General features: G+C 35.4%; 2 long non-coding RNA genes and 1 pseudogene across 4 annotated transcripts in view; 2 read left to right on the top strand and 1 right to left on the bottom strand.

Moving 5' to 3' along the window:
• LOC109497476 overlaps positions 1 to 21010 on the bottom strand; it is a 48092-nt gene extending 27082 nt beyond the window's left edge. For 2 of the 3 annotated variants that reach the window (XR_006594252.1, XR_006594251.1), the window contains exons 1-3: positions 20812 to 21010; positions 20632 to 20718; positions 15170 to 15322 (exon numbers count right to left, since the gene is read on the bottom strand). This is a non-coding gene — a long non-coding RNA (uncharacterized LOC109497476). Of the gene's footprint in view, positions 1 to 274; positions 413 to 15169; positions 15323 to 20631; positions 20719 to 20811 lie in introns of those variants that run through there. The other variant, XR_002740507.2, reaches the window with a different exon arrangement.
• LOC109497477 lies at positions 366 to 21010 on the top strand. The gene is made up of 3 exons (XR_002153707.3): positions 366 to 3360; positions 3810 to 3899; positions 18426 to 21010. It is a non-coding gene; the product is annotated as an uncharacterized LOC109497477 (long non-coding RNA).
• Positions 17690 to 17787, top strand: LOC111559624 (annotated as a pseudogene).
• Positions 21011 to 21576: the final 566 nt, after the last annotated feature.

The following is a 21576-nucleotide window of genomic DNA, read 5'->3' as shown; positions in this document are numbered from 1 at the left end:
TGGATTTGTATGTGGTAGGCGAATACCATGGGCAAGGTGCTGCTTTCTGGGGGCAGGCAGCTTTACAGCATGATGGCAGTTAGGTCTGAATAGCTGGGTAGCAGTGGAACCTCTCTAGTGGAGCATTCGAGTTGTGAGAGGTGTAGCTGCACCTCAGGCATGGCCTTTGGCAGAGTGACTTGTAGTATGTCCTCTGTTCTGCCTGTTATCTTCAGTGCTGCCTGAACATTCATTCAGGTTTGCTATGGAGATTCCAATGCATCATGTACGGTGGGCCTAAACTCACAATGACCCAGCAGGTGATGCTGTATGAATTCAGGGGAATTATGACTGAAGCTGGCCCTAGAACCCAAGAAGGATCCTGGAGATCATTCATCAGGCAGTGGCTTGTTTGTAAGGAGGTCCACTGTTTCTGGAAAGGAATAGGGCAAATAAATCAGGGAGGAAGCTGTATACCAACTAGTACAGAAATATTTATAATTTAGCAACTGATATGGGCATATCATCTGAACAGTAGCCCTGATCTGGATTCAGCCAAAACACTGGGTAGTTTTCTCTTCAATTTTTAAAACCTAAAGGGTACCCTCCCTAGACAAATGGGAACTTCTCATCATGTCTATCCTTATAAAGCATGCTATCCTTGGCAATTCTAAAAGAATATTCTGTTTTTATACCACGAAGAATTATGCCTTTTCTCAATAAAGAAAACAATACATACTGATAATATTTGGTAGGCTATGCCTTCAGTATGTATCCCTTTATATCATGCTTATCAAAATATTTCATAAGAGATTTATAGGATTCATAATATATTTACCAGTTGATTCCAACATCTTAAAACCTTTTAAAGATTGAGGCCCAAAGGAATAGTGTGGGATGAAATTAAGATCCAGTTTTCCAAACTTCCACTTTAATTGCTATGACTATCACTAGCATATTTATTCATGCTAAAGTGACTGATGTTCCCATAGATACTCTCTCAACTTAAATAATATCTTGCAATTAAATTAGATTCTTCTATAAAACAATATCTGGTAACAGTCACATTTATATGATCATTCATAGGTATAGTCATATCTGCTAGTTGGTAAAAATAAGAGAACACTATGAAAATCAGTGAAGAATTTCTGCAAGCCATTAAGAAATACTTAGGGAAGAAACTGAGGAGACAAACAGTTGGATACGAGCATCAGAGGTGCATATTTTGCAGTGGCTTTCCTGTAAGTCCCTTGAAGTCAGGATTCATTCAACAGATTTTTACTGAAGCTACTAAGGCACGCTGGAAATACAAGTAGGACAGGAAGAGATTATTCTACAGATATGAGGTTTCCTGATGAACAGTTGTTGATACAAGTGATAACAAATGGAAGTGGCGGGAATGGAAAGGTTTAGTAGAGGAAATGACTAGTCAAGATTTTGTGGGTTTAAATATATGATGTTTGTATTTGCACAGAATCGTTTTACACCTACATCCTCCTTCTGATGATACATGATCTTATGCCAGTGCTGGTGTGTCAATCATTAAGATTGAAATGTCTAGACTGGACTGATATTCTCAAGGTTCTTGGCAGAATGACTCACTTGGGTATGAAACCACATGCACACCAAACAATCACACTTTAGTCCACGGTGATAGCCTGGCATTTCTCGACATTTACAATGTTAGAAGTGAGTAACCACAGAATAGCAAGTTTCTACGCATGGTAATCTGATAAAATACTCAAGAAGATGGAGAGAAATTAAAATGAGTTTATGTCTCTACCCTTCTAGTCCAAACATCCTTTCCCACTGATATGATTGGTACTTGTGGTCAAAATAGTGTCTACCACTTTTTCACTGATTAAATCACACCTCTGAATTTCACTTACTCTGAAGCTTGCAAATATATATATTCTCAGATTTAATTTTTCTGTCAAAAATGCATCTACAATTGAGACATTTAAAAACAGCTAGAAAAGAACTACCAACTCTACTAAAAGTTCAGAAAAATGAAACACACGTTACTATCTACATTCATGGAATTTGTCTCACACTCAAAAGGTTAACAGGCAAGTATAATCAAACACCAGTAGGAAAATATAAGGAATCCTTTTGAAGTTTGCAGAGAACAGCAAGCACTGTTCTCTGAAGAGGTATGGTACACAGTGGTGCTAATGCATTTGGTTCAAAATTTACACAAACTGAATTAGGTTTTATCTTTAAGATGCAGAAATTAATCTGAACAAATTAATAAGTAAATGTAAACATTATGTTTTTAGAACATTAGAAAGCTAGGGAATGTAACAATAGTTACCAAGAAAAAATATATATGTAAACATGGAAAACATGTTTTTTAAAAAGGGCATTTTAGGGCGGTGAAAATACTCTGTGAGGTGATTGTGATTATACGGGTCATTGTACATTTATCAAACCCTTAGAATGTCCAACACCAAGTGTGAATCCGAAGGTAAACTGTGGAATTTGGGTAACTGTGTCAGTAAAGCTTCATCCTGGTAGAAAATGCACCATTGTGGTGAGTGACATTGATAATGGGGGAAGCTCTGCATGTGTGGGAGCCGGGAGTATTTGGCAAATGTGATTACCTCCCTTTCATTATTTGTGTAAAGCTAAAACTGCTCTAAAAATACAAAGTCTTTTAAAAAGGGGGGGCATTAGAAGTTCAGAAATGAAACAAGCTTCAGTTTTCTCTTCAGGAAAATTTGAAAGAGCACAGAAGTATCATTTAAGTATTTTCCTGTTAGAGAAAGAATAGCATTATAAGAAAGTAAACAAATATACTATTTTGAGAAATGTAATATGCTTATGTCTTCGCATTTCCTTGTGAATAGTTGTTTCCTTAGGCAGACTTGGGATCTTGGGGGTGATTATGAGAGCCACAGCAGAGAAGTCAAGAAAGAGTGAGAACTTCCCAAAGGCAGTATGCAGACAGACAGTAGTCTTGACAGCCAGACTTTGAGAGGATTTCCTAAAATCCCTCCCTTTAAAATTTCTAGAAACTGGCTTAGCAAGATTGATCATAGAGTTTTGGGGGAAAAAAAAGGTTTTAGCCATAAAGAAAGAAGAAGAAAGAAAATCTTACCCTGTGGTGCCAAGGGTTGATGGGAAGAGAAAAGGAGGGGCAGGTAGAAGAAGGCAGAGACACACATGGCTAGATATCTCTTTTCCAGGCTGCAGTCCTAATGGGGAAAGTGTGTGAAATAAAACAAGATGCCCCAAAGTCTCTCATTAATCCGGGCCAGATGGATCAGGTGAACTTGGTGTTGGAGAGACAACCTGAGTCTGGCTTCCTCTTTCACCTGCTTCTTCTGTGTCACAGATAGGATCTACAGTGCCTGTGTTTCCTGACGAGGACATGCACAAGTAAGTTGAGAGTCAGGTTGGGGGCTGCCCCAGGGAAGCTCAGAAGTCAAGGCTCAGTGAATGAGTAATCAAGTGCCTGTGAAGGTTACAGAGGGGCTGAGTCAGCAGGAAGTGGACTGTGCCCCGCGCAAATCCAGGGTGTCCAGATGTGAGTTTCATTAGCTCACGTTTCCATAGCAGATGCCTGAACAGTGCTCAGATGCTCTGGAAGACCTTCCATTGCCACTGGGCTTAGGCAGCAAACTAAACCAGATACTTCACACCAGAGATGACCCCTTCCCACAGCTTCTACAATGATCAACTAAACCACACACTTCCAAACTGTAGAAGCCTTGTTAGAAAAGGGCTCAGGAGAAAGCCTTATCTAAGATACTGTTCATCTTACCATAGATTATTATTATAGAGGATTTAGTTTGGGGATGAGACTAAATTGTTACTTTTTCTTTTAGTTCTTCCTACCTTCTAGGTGCATATGATGAAAACAATCCAGGTGTCACCAAGAAATAAACAGGCCATGGTTTCTTTTCAAATCTGAGGATGTGAGTAAATTTGCAACTCCATTACAACCATCTTATTATTATTTACTCCTTCAGAGCTTTCTAATCTTTTCCTGGAGACCTAGATTATCACTGCCCATTTTCCAAACAAAGAATCTCCTTCCTTGGCTATCATGACATTGACCTTCTTTGTCTTTTCCTGTCTATCTAGGATGCCTTGTTTTGTATGTCTTTATCTGCAGATCTTTAAAACTTAGCCACTTCTCAGGGCTCATGTTTCAGTATCACATACTGATTCATTCTGTTCGATCTTTTGTTTCGTGGGAAATAGTTTCATATCCAGCATGGAGGAAAGTATTTTATAAATAACTGTGTTATGATCAATTTGTTCTATCGTCTATAGATTTGTATTGGATAATTGTTTCACCCTCGTCTTTAAATGAGTTCATGTGTATATGGCTTATCTATACTGACGCTATTTCAGTCTTTCAAGAACAGTGACTGTCATCAACAGGATATTGTGCAGTGCTTTACATAGCATGGGTATTTATTAGAAAACTGAACTGCTTTGGTTATGATGAGTAGACCAAGGAGACATATAGGAGAAGTCAAGAAACATTTTGTTTTAAAATAGAAACAAAACACATGGGTAGCAACTAATTTAAAAGTAAAGCAATAAGAAATGCATGCTTCTTAAAGAGAATGGGCAAATACCTGTTTAACCACTTAAGTTGCATATGACCTCATGAAGTAGTCAGGTCTAATTGTAAGTTTCTTTGTTCATGTTCTTTCTTTCAAATGGATAGAGCAGTTGAGAAAACAATTACAGTAAAAACAATGGCTTGTAAAACCCAGTGAGCTAGAAAATCAATTTTAATTAATTCAACTCAAAGAGTTTCCACATAACCAGCATTGACTGGGCATGTACTGTATGATTGGTAAATACGAAGAAGAAGAAAGCATGATTCTGGCCTCAAAGAACTTTAAGTTTAGCAGGGGGAATTAGGCAGAACCTAAGGCTATACAGAAGTACAAAAAGGGGGAAACTTTTATTTTTAGGAAATGGGGAAAGTTTCTCTGAGGAAATGGCCAATGAGTTGGACTCTGCAGATGGGCAGACCTTGAGAAATATTCTGAGCCGAGAGAATCATATGTACAAAGGCATTTCCATAGAGCTTTTTCCTGCCTCTTTGCTTTTTAATATTAAGTTAATCCTCTAAATTGTAATACAAATGTGTATCAACACTGTCTACCAACATGTGTATTTATATTAAAAATACAATCACAGTAGAAAGTTAAAGGAAATTTCCATCATTATAGCATTTGTCTTTACTGAGGTAAATTTAACATATAATTGACCATTTTAAATTATACCATTTAGAGGTGCCTGGGTGGCTCCACTGGTTAAGCATCTGACTCTTGATTTTGGCTCATATCATGATCTTAAGGTTCGGTTTGTGGGATGGAGCTCAACATAGGGCTCTGTGGTAACAGTGCGGAGTCTGCTTGGGATTCTCTCTCTCCCTCTCTCTCTGACCCTCCCCTGCTCATTTGCTCTCTCTCAAAATATATAAAATTAAAATAAATAAATAAATAAAATGTACTATTTAGCTGCACACAGTGCATTCACAATGCTGTGCAACCATCAGCTATCTTTCTCATTTCAAAGCCATTATAGGAAAGATTAAAATTACCTGAGTGATCATATAAAGTTTAAAGTCATTATCATCTGTCTCTCCTATTAATTGGTCCATGCTAAAGAAATGTCTAATTTTATTTGTTAGAAATTCAATTTGCCTTATTTAAATTAAATCTGTATTTTTGGGACTCCATACCTTCAGATTGCTTCACACAATTCATCAATTCAATTTTCAGTTTTTAATAATTTTTTAGACATTATGTCCATATAGCTTAGGTTATAAGGTACACATGACATTTTTATTCATGGCATATATGTATATGGAATATCATTCAGCCTTTAAAGGGAAAGATATCCTGACAAATGCTACAACATGGATGAATCTTGAGGATATTAGGCTAAGAGAAATAAGCCGGTCACAAAAGGACAAATATTGTCTGATTTCACTTCTGTGAGGTACTTAGAGTAGTCAAATTCATAGAGACAAGAAATAGAAGGGTGATTGCCTGGGTCTGGGAGAAGGTGGGGAGGGGAATTTTTATTTAATATGTACAGAGTTTCAGTTTGGGAAGATAAAAAAGTTCTAGAGATAAATGACGATGCTAGCTGCACAATATGAACATACTTAATGGCAATGAATTGTACACTTTAAAATAGCTGAAATGGCAAATTTTATGTTATGTGTATTTTACCACAATTTATTTATTTATTTTTTTAATATTTATTTATTTTTGAGACAGAGAGAGAGAGAGCATGAACGGGGGAGGGTCAGAGAGAGGGAGACACAGAATCTGAAACAGGCTCCAGGCTCTGAGCTGTCAGCACAGAGCCCGACGCGAGGCTCGAACTCACAGACTGCGAGATCATGACCTGAGCCGAAGTCGGCCGCTTAACTGACTGAGCCACCCAGGCGCCCCTGTATTTCACCACGATTTAAAAAATAAAAATTAAAAAAAAATCTTTTCTAGTTGATCAGAGATACGTTACCCCACTAAGAGGCAATGAATAAACAAACTTTCCTACTGCCATGAGAAAACACTAGGGTAAATGTCCTTATTGTGCTATAGACCTGTCATGTTCATGGTTATATTTACAGTTTCAAGTCAGAAGCACAGAAAAATCCGAGAAATCAATCTCGCCATCAGGAACACCGTACGTTTACTGATAAGGGTCAGCTCACCTGGAGAAAACCAGCTTCCCTTACAAGGTTTAAGTCTTCTGCTTAATGAGGACTCCTGTTTTAAAACTGTCCTCTTGAGCAAGAGATGGGCACATCCTAACCTTCTCTATCTTTCTTTGCCATTATGAAAACATCTAAATGGCTGTCTGTTAAGAAAGAACATATCTTGTAGCACCTTCTAACTACTGAAAATTATTCCGAATGTACACCACTCCTGACAAAGAAAACTCAACTCTTTCTGCTTTTAAAAACAAAAGGCACAACAAATAACAAAGACTCACTATATATTTTATTGTGATGACTTCGATTTCCGTTGGATTATAGTTATTGATATACATATACTCTAAACAAGCATATCATAAATTTGGGCATTTAAAACTGTAGCTGAGCATTTGGAGCAACAACTAATTTAGAAGATATCTATCAGTAATTCAAGCAACTGAACATACGATAAGATAAAATAATACAAAATTATAGTCTTTTAAACATTATGTTTATACTGCAACTGCTCAAAGGAAAAATTATTTTTGTCAATGATCTGTTTTTACAACATGAATATTATCAAATACTGTGCCATATCACAGGGACCTAAATTACCTGAGTCAGGAGTATTTTTTTTTTGATGGGTATCTACTTTAAATTTAAATATTTTTTAAAAACTTTTGGGAAATATGGTATGTTGAGCATAAATCCAGTTGAAAACTATCTCAAATAAAAATATAAGAATAGATGAAAGTATTTTTTGTTAGTGGAGGCAGTGGTAAAAATTAGGGAAGAAATATTGACTTATGTCAGGTTTATTTACTTTACTTTGTGGAGTTTTTGCCTATTCTTGGGCTTCTCGTGGCCACCACATTTAGATGTTACTCAACACTGACAACGAAGATCTGCGTGGAATATTTCCAAGCTGGCCCTTCTCACCATTTTGCCTTTCCAAATTAGGCCTCTGACAGAATTTCCCCCTTTCCAGTAAGGTCACACCACTTTCTTAGGGAGAGAATATAGGTTGCTCTTTTATGCCTTCCTTTAGTTTGACTCCTCCTGTATTATCTATAGAAGCTTTCTTAAGGGGGGCCTGAGTTGTTTTCCTGGACAAAAGATGTTACTCTTTGATCACAAGGTAAGAACCTGGGATATCACTGTTCCCTTACCTTTGACTCTCGCTAAGGGAATAAGCTTAGGGTTCTCTGTTCTTAAGGAAAAAAAATCCTCCACCCTGCATTTTATCCCTTGTGATTATGGCATTACTTTCTCTATACCGTCAGGCTAACTGAAAAACTGCCTCCTATTGCTCATGACCCAGTCACACCATGCTGCTGAAATCTACCAGTCTACTGCACACATGATCTCTTAATTTCTAAAACAGATGACTTTGGGATGCTTATCTTACCTGATGTCTCAGCATCGTCTGATGATACTATGGGCAATTCATTCCTCCTTGAGCTCTCTCCTCCTTTGGCTTTTATTTGCACCATATCTTATTTTTGCCCTCTACTTTCCCTTCTATTCATGGAGTTTTCTTCTACCCATCCCATAAATGTTGGTGTACCCAAGGTGGCCTTCCTCACAACTCAAACTTAATGGGTTTTGTCTCCTCATTTATGTAGCTTCTTGTAGCACCAATATGCTTTGACACAAATCTGCATTTTTTTTTCAACGTTTATTTATTTTTGGGACAGAGAGAGGCAGAGCATGAACGGGGGAGGAGCAGAGAGAGAGGGAGACACAGAATCGGAAACAGGCTCCAGGTTCTGAGCCATCAGCCCAGAGCCCGACGCGGGGCTCGAACTCACGGACCGCGAGATCGTGACCTGGCTGAAGTCGGACGCTTAACCGACTGCGCCACCCAGGCGCCCCACAAATCTGCATTTTTAGCTCAGGTTTCTCTGCAATACTGCCATATCCACAGGCTCAAGTCCTTCTGATTAAAGTCCCTACAGCATCTCACACTGAGACTCTTCAAACCTGAAATGTTCTACTCTCTTCCCACACCTTCTTTCCTACTTTATGCTCTGAGTCAGGAATTAGGAGTCACTGTAAATGAGCTAAAAGGAGAAAGCCAACAGAAGTTACTTATCCCTAAAAAAATATGAAATTTTTTGACATGAGCGTGCAATGGTTTCTATAACAAGCTAAAAATGTCCTTGATAAACTCGTATTTCTCAGCTATCAATTTCATATACAGATGAAATAAGGCCCTAAAATTTCATTTGATATCCTGCCTGCAAGTTCCAGATTAGGGTAATTGATTTATATGTTTTTCTAAGCAGTAGGCATTTTGCATTTCAATGAGGCTATGATAGGAAATAATTCAATAAATATGGTCTATGCATGAGTTTTCCTATCTGTGTGTTGACATTAAACTGAAGTCATGGTTGGGCACTGACACATGGGCATTTGTAGAAAGTTTAGATATAAACCAGTCTCAGGAAAATGTTTTTATGCCTGAATTTTAAGTAGCAGGGCTTTATGTCTGGAAAGTATTTTGTTTAACAGAAACAGCACCAAGTACAGTGAGGCGAAACGGTGACTGTTGACTATTCATGCTCACAGTGCTGAACGTTATGTCATGACTCTTGTGTTATATACCTTTTTCTTCACACATTAGGCCAATGTTTACCAGAAAGTGAACAGCACAGCCAGTAGATGTTTTGACCTGTGAAAAGCATTACTTAATTCTCTGAGGTCTCAGGTAAAATTTTTCAACTATGAGTTGACCTTTGGCCTGTGAAACAAGTGAACTGTTCAGAGTCGTCACCCTAAATGTCTCATTACAAAGCCTGAGCTGGCACTTGAAAGTTAAAGTCAGGTTTATAAACAACTCAAGACAGATTGGCAAATTCATGTTAAGGTCTCACATCATCGTGTTTTCTTTTTCTTTTGCATTTGTGTTTTGGAAGCTGTCTCTAGGCTCTGAACTTATGTGGTCTGGGTGTGAACAGTGGATATGTTCAGCACGGAATGTTGAAAAAATTCTCACCAAACAAGTGTAGCAGTTTTAATCAGAATTAGCTAAAGGGCATAACACTGTAAAAGAGAAAATGAACCACTCTTTTGCTGTCATCAACAATGAGGAAATGGCTGTAGGCAATAGCTGAAAAGTGCTTTTGAACTTGAGAAGCTCAATGATTTGGCAGTGAGGGGGATCTTGTTTGTCTTGCTAGTTCTAAAGAACTATTTATTCCTCAATAATTCCAGTAAGTAAGGCACAAAGAAAAAAAATCAATCTCATTTTTTCTAGATACCTCCCCTTATATTATTATATTTTACATCACATCCAAAATATTGTTTTTATATACATCTTAATATGTGGTATATCTATTTAAAAGATTATCTTCATAACCTAATCCTGCAAATAAGGCAATACACGCTATAAAGTTAAAGTTGTTTTGAAAATGATAGATCCTTGTTGTCTTAGGAAATTAAAGCAGGAAAATTTTATCTTGGTCTCAATATCCTTTTTCTTTTCTGAAATAATCATAAAAGGATTTATTTCCTTAAGAACTTGTTAACTTATCTAAACATCTGCTACTCAAAAGTGATTACTTGGGAATTTCCAGGTCATACAAACATGCAAGTCTAATGTTACAGGATTCAATTGGACAGAAACCAGTAACCAACCAACCATTTATTTTTATCTTTGTATTCCCACCAGCAATGTATGGGTTATTCCACATCTTCACCAGTGTTAGCCATTTTAACTTGGGTGTGATGGTAACTCAGCATGGTTTTAATTTGCATTTCCCCAGTGGTTAATGATGTTGAACATCTTTTCCTGTGTTTCTTTGCCTTCCAAATATTCTGTCTGCTGAAGTCTCTGGTAGGTTGTTGTTTTTTCTTTCTTTTCTTTTTTTTTTCACCATGTTTTAATTGGGTTGTTTTCTTACTGTGGTATTTTAAGAGTTCTTTTTTTTACTGTGGGGCAAGTCCTTGTCAAATATGTGATTTTCAAACATTTTCTCTCACTTGGCATCTTGTCCTTTCATTCTATTAGTTAACTGATTTCTGACAGATTCAAAGGCAATGTAGTAGAGAAAAGACAATCTTCTCAAGAAACAGCCCTGGAGTAAATGGACACCCACATGCAAAAATGAACTTTGATTCCTATCTCAACCCATGTACAAAAGTTAACTCAAAAGACATCAGAAACCTAACTGCTAAATTGAAACTATAAACATATTGAAGACAACAATGGAGAAAATGTGTGTGATCTGACATTAGGTAAAGACTTCTTAGATGAGACACTAAAAGCATACTCTGTTAAAAAACTGATAAACTGGATCTGATCAAAAATTTACAAGTCTGCTCTTCTAAAGAAAAACACTTTAAAAAAATACACACACACACACACACACACACATATATATACACATACATATATACATACATATATACACACATATATACATACATATACACATACATATATGTACATATACATATGTACATATACATATATATATATATATATATATATATATATATATATATATATAAAGCTGAGAAGAAGAGACAGAATCAGCCAAGGAGTCTACTTACAAATGGCTAATGCAATAGGAAAACTCAGGAAAGTGTCCTGGAAAGGAAGTAAAGAAATGGTATCAAGAAGGAAGGGGCGATCCACTGGGTCAAATATACTAAGGGAGAGTGATTGGTTTAGTTCAAATCAAGGAGTACACACAGACAAATGTCCCCAGACTCTATATGGTCAGTTTGTCCTACTCATGACTCAGCCATTCCACCAATGTAGGAAACACATCCCTGGCCCATTATCTGGTGAGACAAACTCACTCTTGGTACTGTAGGCTTTGTATCTGGTACACAAGGGGTTATATTCAGGCTTATGGGCACTTTAACATCAGTCATTATTATATCTGCATTCATACATTCACTCCTTCAGTAGTTACTGAGAGGCATCTCTGGGCTCAACATTGAGCACATACTCATGATTAATATATACTAGTCATTTAAAACAGGCCATGTCTGAAATTACAGAATTTATCTAAGAGAGGAGATGAAAAGCATTAATCAAATGGTCACACTGGGCGAAACTATGATGTTTCTTTCTACTGCACAGTAACAATGACAAGTTTATTATTAATCCTACTATTATGAGGTATTATTAATCATAGCATTGTGAGGACTATGTTTGGAATAACTCTTTGGTCATCAGTGGATTGTTTATATCAGTTAGAACCTAATACTGTGAATGTGACCCTGGGTATGGATAGGCCTTGGGTTTTTTAACTCACCTTTATGTTTCCAGCTGAGATTTCTTTATCCTTCCCCAAACTGAAGTTACTATCCACCTTAATTCCATTCTCATGTATCTCCCCTCTTTTTACTTGATCCCTTTTTAGAATTAATAAGCCAAATATAAATATAAGGCCTAGAAAAACATTAATCATGATTAACTGAGATGAATCTGAAACATAATGTGGTTTTTGTAAAATATAAATATTCATAGGATTGTCACTTGTGGGAAATTGATAATAAATATTGACAATAGATGTGGAAAACAAAGATATGCTTGAATAAAAATAACATATTCTATTTCAGCAAGTATATCCTCATACAGGTAGACTTCTATTACTAGAGATTTTTGCATGTTTTTACCATGAGCATTTTTCACAGAGGTTGAGAACACAGATTCTGGAACTAAAATGCTTGGGCTCCTAGTTTGTCTACCTACCAGTTGTGTTGACATGAGTAAGTTAACCTCTCTAGGCCTCAATTTTCTTATCTATACAGAACATATAATACTTGTACTTACTTTAAAGTTATTATGAAGATTGAGTTAATATGTATAGAACATTAGAAGAGTTGCTTGTAGATAGTAAGCTTATTGTCTATATATATATACAGAGAGAATGAGAGAATGAGAGAGAGAGAGAGAGACAGAGAGAGACAGAGAGAGAGAGACAGAGAGACAGAGAAAAAGAGAGAGAAGGAGTTGAAGCTCTGGGGTTAGACGAGTAGGTTCAAAGCCTGGTTTTACTACTTACTATTTATATGACCTGGTGTAGTTAATTAACCTCTTCATGTCTATTAGCAAAACAGGACTCATAATAGCACTCATTCCTCATAGAGTTGCCATGAAATAGTGTATATGAAGCAATTAGCACATACAATCAATACTAGCTTTTCTTTTAGGATTGGTGATGAGGTATTTTCAAAAAAGTAGATGGAATCATGTAAATGGATCACAAATTATTTATGGTCTATTCCAAAATAAAGTAAGAAAAAAAGGGAGGGGGAAGAAAACCATAACCTAAATTTCCTGCATTCTAGCAATCCTGAATGAGGGTTTCCCACAGATAGTAACTTAAATCCAAAAAGAACACAAAACAGAAATGTTGACTGAATGATTTTAAGGTTACCAGAGTGAGTGAATGGCTTGTCATTAATTGGTGATCTATCCCATGATTTACTCACTGTGAAGAAGTTAGGTTTATCAGTGAAAGAATGCTAAATACTTCACTTTTGATTTAATGGCTAAAAGCAGTAAATGCATAACAACAGGCTGTCCAGATGGTTGCTTAGTGAACTCAAGAGGAAAAGACGTAAGTTTGGAGGTAGAAAAAAATACACTTTTTTTGCTGCTCTGGGGTGAGCTTTAAGAGAAATGCAGTTCTGGGAGAAACCACTGCAGCCTACAGACCAGCTGGCAGGCAGCCATAGGAAAAGAGGGAAGACTGGAGCCATTGCGCATTTCCAGGACTGGGTTACAAGTAGCTCCAGGCACTGTGAATAATAACCACAACAATCAAAGGACAATCTATATGCACAAAGATCATGGAAAGGACTGTTATGACCACATTCATCTTTCCTGTGACACCTGCTTATACAGATGATATCCATCATCAACAGCACCACCTTTTCAACTGACACAGCACTCACTATCTTCATGGCGAGACCTAAACTTTTTTTAACCAAAGTAACTGAACTACTTTCTGTATGTAAGCCCAATTTCATTATGCCAGGGATAGAAATAAAGTCTTTTTCACATTTTATTTTCCATGGTGGGGTTTTAGATATCTCTTACAAAACAAACAAGTTGAGAGATCAGATGGACTAACTAAAATTTTAATTATAAAATTAGTTTTTGAAAAATACTACTTCTATTAGTAAGTTGACAATAGAAAAATATGAGGAAGTATTTAAATTAAGGAAGTTAAGACTTTTTAATCCATACTTAAAAGTTTCCTAAGATACCACAGAAACCTTTCTCCTCGGAACAAGGCTAATTTTACCATGATAAGAGGACATGATTGTGCTGAAGATAATTTGCTTTCACATTGAAAATTCCCCTTAAGATAAAGAAGATCATGTTCTCTAACTTGGACCAAGAAATGGCAAAAACTGTATTTGGATTTTGATCTTTACTTACTGTCTTGATTGAAGTGAGCAAAATGTTTTATAGAAGTGGAAATTAAAAAAAAATACCTCTTTAACTTAATATTCCATAATGATTACTAATTAAGAATCAAATACAGGAATCTCTGTTTTTCTGATAAATAAAAGTAGATACAAATATATAATTTATAGTAAAAATTCTTATAGATATCTTTCCTTAGACTTCTTCGTATTTCATTGTCAGAGCTTTATTATTTGTCAAATGATGGCTATTACTTCTTATCTAGAATTTACTCTTACATTGAACATTTTTTTGTTTAAATTTTTACTGGCCACTAAAGGTTACAAATTAAGCCTGCTTAATTCTTATAAGCCAGCAAAAAACCATACTTTCTCTTTCTTTATTTAGGGAAATGTCATATCAACAACTCCAATGTCATATTTACTTTATCAATTCCTTTATAATGCACAAGGATTAGCAATTTTAAGTAGGAAATAACCAGACCAAAGTAGCTTTACAGCCAAGGTTAAAAAATGAGTGTTCAAGTAAAATATGAAGGTTTCTGGACTTTCACGAACTTTTGAACCTCCACAGCTTGCCAAATTTAGTTAAATTTTAATTGAAGTGTAAATATTATTTATCTTAAAATGAAAAGGAGAATTAATACAAACTGTTTAAAGCAGGTAGAAAGTATTTTATATAATGTTTTGTTAGATATATATCAATAGGGAACAAATACTATTTTGCCTGATAACTTCATATACCCCATGCCTTTTACTTCCTAATGGTATTATGCAGTGGTCTAACAGGTAGTTCTTACAACTTGGTGGTGGAAAGGTCATGGTGCTAACAAGATTAGATTCATAGCCAATCATCTTCAAAAATGTATATGAAAAGTGAGGGAAACAGAAAGTCTGTGCACTGCAAAAAAAGAAAAAAAAAAGAGTTTCTAGCTCTCTAAAACCCTGTGAGGTGAAAGGTGATAATCAAAACATCAAAAAATAAAATGTCTGCAAAACTGGGTTTTGTGTGAAACATTTACCTTAGTAAGTTACATTAGCAGAATTCTGTGTTAAGGTGGTGTAAAAGAGGATATGAGTGTGCACAATGGTTTTGTTAGAAACAGCATAACCTACCAGAGATATGAGTCCCACGGTTGCATTTCACACCATCTAACCAATTCTTCCTTTCCCAGGCAATGAGAAATATTTCCTACCAGTCCAATAGACTTCCTTACCAATTTAGGGCTTTGTATTCATTCAGGGCTATGGGAGGGAACAATTAATATCCTAAAACAAAACAAAACAAAACAAAACAAAACAAAACAAAACAAAACAAAAAAATCAGTGAAACGGATGGATGATACTGGACTTTGGAGATAATTAGAAACAGTCTTTTTCTTTCTTTTTTTTCATTTTTTAACATTTTTATTTTTAAGAGGCAGAGAAGGAGCATGAATGGGGGAGGGGCAGAGAGAAAGGGAGACACAGAATGTGAAGCAGTTTCCAGGCTCTGAGCTGTCAGCCTGTACAGAGCCTGACACGGGGCTCTAACTCACAAACTGTGAGATCATGACCTGAGCTGAAATGAGTCACCCACAAGCCCCAGAACAACCTTTTTCTAAAGCCTATAAATGAAAATAATAATTAATAATAATAATAATTAATAATAATAATAATAGTAATGTGACCTTGCTTAGTGTCACCCCTTTGAATTCAATTCCAGTGTCAAGTGACTCTTATTCTTTTCTTTCTCAAAGGAGTGTGTTAAGTCTTTTTCAAAGAAGAGAGGCCATTAAATGTATAACATTTGTTCCAGGTAATAGGTTAAGGATTCATATTCATAAGAATGAAATGCTGTGTATTGTTCAGTCTCTAGTCATTGTGTGGTCACTCTAGTTAGTCTTCAAGGCTTTTCTATTTTCAGGGAATAAATATTCTACCTCTCCTGAGTATCAAAGGAATAAAAGGGTAACTAATCAGCAAAGTAAATAAGTGAAGAAAATGAAAGTTTTAACATTAGCGAAGTCTGAAACAAGTATGTTTAGAATTGATTCAAATTAGAGCCTAACATATCAAAACCTGTGATATGTAGCCAAAGCTGTATTTAGAGAAAACTTTTTCATCTTAAATGTATTTATTAGAAAATTATATTTAAAATCAAAGAACTAAACAATCAGTCCAACAATCTAAAAGAAGAACAAAAATAAAGCCAAGAAAGGAATTAAGTAAGATACATATAATTGATGCATCAAGCAAATTGAAATAATTGACATAATTCAAAAACTAAAAATAATTCCATGAAAGGTCATATGAAACAGGCAAACCTTTGACAATTACAATTAAGAAAAAAGGCATAGATTTTAAAAATAAGACTATATTCAGTTATATCTACACAAGATTTAAAAATTACTAAAATTGGCAAAAGAAGATCTGGAAATCTAAAAAGACAAAAAATAGTAACAGATATTGAAATGGTAATGAAATAATGACTTGCTCCCTACTGGTCCTCACTAATAGCTCCAGACCCAGGTTATTTTATAAGCAAACATGGACAAATCTTCTTGAAACAGGAAATTTCTTTTTTAAACAAGCAGATCATAATAAATAATAAATAAATAATAAAATGGGTGTGTGTGTGTGGTACAGTTCATTACGCGCCCAACTCTTGATCTCAGCTCAGGTCATGATCCTGCGGTTCATGAAGTAGAGCCCTGCCTTGGGCTCCACATTCTCCAGGCTGAGCTTATTTGGGATTCTCTCTCTCTGCCTCTCCCCAACTCAGGCGTGCCTCATTCTCCCTCTCAAAGAAACTTTAAAAATAATCAAGTGGTAACACATTGAATCCAACAATACACTATAAAAATAATGCAGCATGACCAAGTAGGGCTTTCTCTTGGGAATACAAAAATGGCTTACCACTAAACTCGTTCAGTGGAATGTACTCTATTAGTATATTAAAGGAGGAAAAATCATTGGATCATCACATTTGATTTTGAAAAGTTATTCTAAATTAATTCAAGATGTTTGCAACAATTTTTAAAAGCTTTTTGTAAAATAAAAAAAAATATGTAAAGTAATTTCCTTGATTTATAAAAGGATCTACCCAAGTCCCTCATCAAGCCCTATCCCTAGTGATGAAATAGGTTTATATGGACAAGAAGAAGAAAACTGTTCAACTCTTAACTTGAGGTCCCAGCCAGTGTAACAAAACAGAGAAAACAACTCAAATATTGGAAAGGAAGTTACAAAATTGTGACAATATGCAGATAATACAAGCATTTATAAGAAAACCTCAGTGGGGTAGATAAGGGAATTTAATCAAGATGGCCAAATACAAGTTCACCATATGATAACCTGTAGCTTTTATTCATAACAGTAAACCAATGAGAAAATAAAAGAGAACAAGAGGTCTATTTATAATATAATAATCACACCAAATACTTGGGAATAATCCTACGATGACTTTACTGGAAGGCATAAAAGGGGAAAAATACTTTGTTCATGAATGAGAAGGTTTAATATTTAATGATGTATGTTCTCTCAAAACAAACTATGAATTTAGCACAAGACTAATAAAAAAGAGAATATTTTTAACCAAAATTTAAAACCTGTTCTAAAATCCACAAAGAAAATTGAATATTTAAAAATCACCAAGTGCTTGCTTGGGCAGCACATATACTAAAATTAGAACTATACAGAGAAGATGAGTATGGCCTCTGAGAAAAAAAACAACAACAACAAGATAAATATATAAAAGAAAATGAAGGGATGGCCTTGACTGCTACATATAAAACATATTATAGGATTATAGTAATAAAAATATTATAGGGGCGCCTGGGTGGCTCAGTCAGTTGAGTGTCTGACTTCAGCTCAGGCAATGATCTCGTGGTTTGTGAGTTAGAGTCCCACGTCGAGCTCTGTGCTGACAGCTAAGAGCCTGGAGCCTTGTTTGGATTCTGTGTCTCCCTCTCTCTGCCCCTCCTCTGCTCATGCTCTCTCTCTCTCAAAAATGGATGAACATTAAAAAATTTTTTAAAAAAACTTTAAAAAATATTATATTAGTGGGATAGGAATTGATAACTACATCAGTGGAAGAGGAGTTTAAAAATAGAGAAAAGCATATGCTAATTTAAGATACCATAGAAGTGGCATTTTAAATAAACGGAGTAAGAGGTTCATTTTTTAATATGAGTTCTTGGGAGAATTATCTACTTATTTAGAAAGATGTTTAGAAAGTTAGCTCATATCTCATATTCATAAAGACAAATTTCAAATGATTATAATCTAAGCATAACATTGTAAGAGTATTACACTAATAGTATAATTTTTTTTCCTGTTGGGATATGGAAGTATTCTTTTATTTTTCTTAATGTTTATTTATTTTTGAAAGAGAGAGAGCACAAGCAGGAGAGGGGCAGCAAGAGCAGAGCAAAGGATCTGAAGCGGGTTCCATGCTGACAGCAGAGAGCCCAATGTGGGACTCGATCTTATGAACTGTGAAATCATGATGGGAGCCGAAGTCAGATGTTCAACTGAGTGAGCCGCCGAGGTGCCCCTGGAAGGTATTCTTATATAAAAATTTCTAACAGGGAAGAATTGGAAGTGAACTCAACGTCTATGTATAAAGGGACTCCTAATCTGTGGTATGGAAAATAAGACATCCATTTAAAGGAAAGAGGCGCTGATAAAGGGAAAAAAAATTAGGTTTTGGTATCATGGTAGGTATATTATGATACAATTTTTATTTAAAAAAAGACCAAAACAATACATTTTCTCTACAATTATCAATTTTTACAAATGCATAAAACAAAGTCTAAAGTACCCACATTAACCTGATGGCAATCGTGGCCGTGTAGAGGGGGACTAGAATTTAATATTACTATCATAGGTATTTTAGCGCTGTAGATAATACTTAAAGTTTAAATAACGATATCTAAAAATGGATAGGTTATAGGTAGGTAGATAAGTAAAAAAAAATCATTGTGGGGAAAAGGTGATAAATCCACAATTTCTACAAAGGAAATGACAAATATGAAGATCAAATGTTATTGGAAATAAAACAGCTATCTGATTTGACAACTGTGGGGATGAGTTTGTTTTACAAGTTCAGCTAAAATCCTACAGACTCAAGCAGTTTTAATTTTTTCTGTTTTAGTAAAATAAAATGTTTTCAACATACTCCAAAGGGTAAATGATTTCATTTCAAAATAGTTAAATTAAATAAGCATGATTTATAGTGCAAATCAAAATATTTAAATCATGCCATTTCTGTGGTATCTCTGGAGGCAAACTTTTTATCCAAATGTTCTTCTTTGTAGCTTAAAACATAATGTTAACCCATAGTCCATATTATTTTAAGTGTATTTAGTGCCTAAATAAGTTCTAGGAATTTCTCTGCTCAAAATTAGCCAATGTTGACCATGAGGAATTCAAAAGCAATATTAACCCAAGGTCACTGAAATGGCCCTAAGAAAACAATTTTCCTAAGTGTAAACATATAGACCAATCTTATGCACATTTTTAGAACTACATGTTCTTTTCTAACTGTTCCTGGTCATTTTGTGTATGTTTGAGCTCTACCAGGAATCCTATTTTGATCTCCTCATGCCCAAAAAAGATAGAAATAAGGAAAAATAGAAAGGAAAATAAAAAACAACTGTGACTCAGAGCTTAAATTGTATTAAAATTAATGCCAGTAAAGATTTTTTGGGAGATAGTTAATACTGGTGGGAAGTGAGAAGGGTCTTCCTAAATACTGCTATGGGGAGAGCAATTTAACAATGTGGGGCAAGAACCTTGACAAATATTCATATAATTGCTCACACTGGATCTATGTCTAGGCATTTATCCTAAAAAAAACTGCAGCTAGATGAAAATTAATATCCTATTATGTTCATCATAGGATCATTTATAACATCACAGGCAAACTAAAATTCCAGCAATAGGGCCAGCAATAGGGTACTTTTGGATAAACAAACTATAATACATCTGTATGATAATAGATTATCTATGCAATAAAATATCTTTGAAGATGAATTCATGACATGAGAAGATGCTTATATTTATCAAAAAAGATACAGAATTTTATTTATAATAATGAATACACACACACACACACATACATACTGTATGTGTGTGTGTGTGTGTGTGTGTATATATATATATATATAAATACTTGTATCTATCTATCTGCCTACTACCTACTTACCTACTGACCTATATTTGAAAGGAAGGAAATAATTGCCAGTGACTCCTGGCAATGGAGGTAAAACAATGTACTTTAATCTTCTCTAGCCTGTATCAATGCTTCAGCCTAATTTGTTTTTTTTAACAGTAGGTACTGAAAAAGTGAAAATCTCCTTATTGTGTAAAGTCAAAAATAAGAAAAAAATTAACAATAGCCCAATCATTTCTCTTCTAGTTTCCCATCCCTGGTTCCCAGGGGAAGATTCTCTAAATCAGTATATTCTTTTTTCAGTGGGTATGCATGGGCTCTTCTTGTTTGAAGACTTCACTGCTGCTGCACCTTTATTTTCTATTTCTTTGTTTATTATAAGTGGAGAAAGTATTGTGTACTCTTCCCCTAAAGCACAAACCTGACACTGTCCAGCAGAAGGTGGTACTGAAGTCTGTGAGTTCATTATCACCTTGAAAAGCAGGCTGTAACCTCTAGGCTCATCAATCTGCCAGAAGGAGAGAGAGGAGAAGGAAGAAAATATGTTGACAGGTAAGAAGAAACTCAGTCTCAAATGGTGTGGAATGAGTAAGATATTCACCAGTGTGGTCTTCTCATCGACTGGGGCTCAGCTGGGACTATGGCAGGTCCAGGCCACCAATTTCACTGCCACCACTGTCACCTCCCGCTCCAGCTTCTGTTTATGAGAATGAGGCTAATTTCTCAATGGTCCCTTACCTTCAAGGCTACTACTTCCAAAATGGGGTGGGACTATAGCCTTTTTGGTTTGTTTGTTTGTTTGCTCAGTTGCTTAGGGAGATAGGATTTGACAATATTTGAAATCAAAACATTTACCTGTCCCTATTGATCTGACCACTACAACATTTTTTTGTGATCAGTTCTAATTTTTAAACCAAAACATGCTTATTACCATGTGAACTCTGAATATCAACATGACCTCTGCTTCTGCTTCTCTTTTTTCTAATCAGAGTGGGCTACCTACTTTATTTAACCTCATTTCACAAAGGTTAGATAACCACAAACAGAATTTTTTTGAAACTCTGCTTTAGGAATGGACTAACATATTTGTAACATTTACATTTAAGTTTTTGAATTGTGGGTAAATTTTATTTATAATTTTTATTTTCCAAATTTTTTATAATGAGTATTACTTGTATATTAAAAGGGAAGAGAGAAAGAAATATGCATTGTGGGTAACAGCTGACCTTTGTCTAAACTATTTTAACTACCTTTAAGCCAAATCACATTTACTGGTGGGAAAAATATATATATGTAAGGTGAGCCACACACACACAAAAATACTGTTGGTAATTTAACTCTCTATGGTTGATATTTCTATACTCTG

The sequence above is a fragment of the Felis catus genome, chromosome A2 (genome assembly GCF_018350175.1).
Source record: "Felis catus isolate Fca126 chromosome A2, F.catus_Fca126_mat1.0, whole genome shotgun sequence".
Taxonomy (NCBI): Eukaryota; Metazoa; Chordata; class Mammalia; order Carnivora; family Felidae; genus Felis; species Felis catus.
Note: the sequence above shows the minus strand (reverse complement) of the source record. Positions and strands in the feature narration are given on the sequence as shown.